Raw genomic sequence first — 2,703 nt, forward strand, 5'->3', positions numbered from 1 at the left:
TACCAGATGTTATTGGTTTTCAATCAGACTTTCTATGAATAAATGATCAAATAAACACATAAATTAGTGGGAGAGAATAGACAAATTTTTCATGCAGAAAAAATTCCAAATAATTTCTATAGATAGTCCTCCTTCTCCAAATAGGTGGAACATAACTCCTAACTCCTTGAGAGTGGGCTGTGCATAGTGACTTTGAGCGCGGTGCAGCCGGTCTCAAAAAGGACAAAAAAAAAAAAGAATATCGAATGAAATGGGGAAACACAGTAACTTTACAGTGGAGAAAATCGAGAAACACTACCTAAGCCAGGTAATCAAGGTCAATAACAAAAATGATCAATCACATTAATAGTATCTAACCTTGATATGATGTGATGGAAATGGCACTTTACCTCTGTGGCCTTCTCCCTAAAACATGTAGCCCTAGTTTAATCATGAAAAGAACATCAGACAAATACCTGTAGAGGGACTTATACAAAATGCCTGATCAGTACTCCCCAAACCTATCAAGGTCATCCAAGATGAGGAATGTGTGAGAAACAGCCAAGAGGAGCTTCAGGCATAAGGACAACAAGTAATATGGTATCCTGGATGAGATCCTGGAACAGAAAAAGAACATTAGGTAAAAATGAAGGAAATCTGAATAAAGTATGGACATGAGTTGATAATACTGTTTCAGTGTTGGTTTATTAATTATCACTATACTAATTTAAGATATCAACGAAAGGGGAAACTTGGTGTGGGATGAATAGAAAATCTGTACTATCTTAGCAATTTTTCTGTAAATCTAAAACTGTTCTAAACTGCAAAGTTTATTAAAAGTTACCAAAAGAATTCCAAAATAATTTAAAAAATAGATTTCTACATAAAAAATAGACTTTCTCATAGAACTTGAAATAAAAAAATGTATTTTTAGTATTTAGTCATCAATCCATTATTTAATTTACCCTAAAATATTTATTTATGACACTGTCTTGGGTGTTGAGCTAGAGGAAATGTCATTAGACATGCAAGTCCTGTTATAAGATTGAAGAGGAAAAAGCCAACTAACTAGAACTTCAGAACATTAAATGGTTTTAAGCTGTTGATGGATTAATTAAAACTTTATGTATTAATGCTTATTAATGCACCTAATGCTTCCTCTTAGTCCATTTTTTTCTTTTGGAAGGAAGGAATGAAGTTAAATTCAGATACAATAATAAGTAAATATGATCTTTGGTATAGGTAGTTGCTTCAAATTAATATGACTTATTGCTTAATTTGATTTTATTTTTGTATCTGATTGCAGAGGTATGTATTATATGACTTTTTAATAAAGCAAAATATTAAACATTTAAAATATTTAGACTTACATTATTAAGCTAAACAAAATGTTACTGTTTTGGCCAAAGAATTAATAGTGCTTGAATATGCTCTCCCTTATAATGTGCAAGTTTAGTTATTTTAATTCTTCTGGCCCAGTTAGAGTTCCATTATATGGTGTCTATGCTGCTATATTAACAAATACCACAAGGTGCACAATCATAACTCCTGTGTGTTCAGTTGATGACTTTGCTAAATTGGGTATTTTATTTTTGTAAGAATTTTATATTGATTTCAGGTAGTGAAAAACTGAAATAAAACTAACATATGCAAAAAAAAGTTGTATAAATTAGAGTCAAAAAAGTGAGTAGCATTAATATTGACAGGCTATTTATCAATGATCAGATCATGAACACAAAAGAGCATTAAACATGGGAACATTAGAAACACTTGAAAGAAATAATTACAGGCTATTAATCAAATATTCTGCAAAAGCATTTATCATTTCTATCCTAAAAAAAAGGGATAAAATTCTAATTTCAGATCCTGGTTCAAAATGGATATCTCTGGGTTATTTACTCTTGTATACAACTCTTGATAAAAAAATAACTCAAGTTGCAGCATTTTATTTCCAGTCATGATCAGGGTTGAGAGCAAAGTGGCCTGACATTTACAATACTTCAGTAGCAATTACAGCACAGTTAATATATCAATTTAATTAAATTCCTATAGTGATTCATGACATAAAATATCAAAATAAGTTAACTTGTACAGAAATAGACAAAAGATCAATGCAGTGGGCAGAGATACAATGAATTAAATTAAAGGATAGCTGCCATAAACTGAAAGGATTATGTGCATAAATAGGTTTTTTTGTAAAGCAATCTCTTAGAAAGACATCATTTAGGGAAGTTAGATAAAATAGATCTCAGAAGGTTCCAAAGGTTTCTAAAGTCAGCTTTAAAGCAAAATCTAAATTTGTTTTATCTTTGGTTAAGGAGGAATCACAGAATTATGTTTGCATTAAATAAAAATAAATGGAATTATTTCTTATGTTTTACTAGGTATAAAATAAATTTTGTATTTTCAGATGTACTTTGCCACTAACTTTTACAGTGTCTTAAAATAAACGGATATCACTCAAATACTTAGGACATAACAGAAAAGCTGTATGTTAAGGAAAGCATGTGTGCATCAAAGAGAGGAAAGAAAAAGTGGCCCTGGTGGGTGAGTTGATCAGGTTCTCTCATCTTCTCAACACTACTTTGAATTAAATATGATCATGGAGTTCTTCAACAATTTGGAAGGAAAACTGCTGGCCTTTCTGGTAATAAAGTCAGTAGGGTCTTGAGGGAGTGAGGGAGGGAGGGAGGGAAGGAGGGAGGGAGGGAGGAAGGAAGGAAG

The sequence above is a fragment of the Galeopterus variegatus genome, unplaced genomic scaffold, assembly GCF_000696425.1.
Source record: "Galeopterus variegatus unplaced genomic scaffold, G_variegatus-3.0.2 Scaffold2310, whole genome shotgun sequence".
Lineage (NCBI taxonomy): Eukaryota > Metazoa > Chordata > Mammalia > Dermoptera > Cynocephalidae > Galeopterus > Galeopterus variegatus.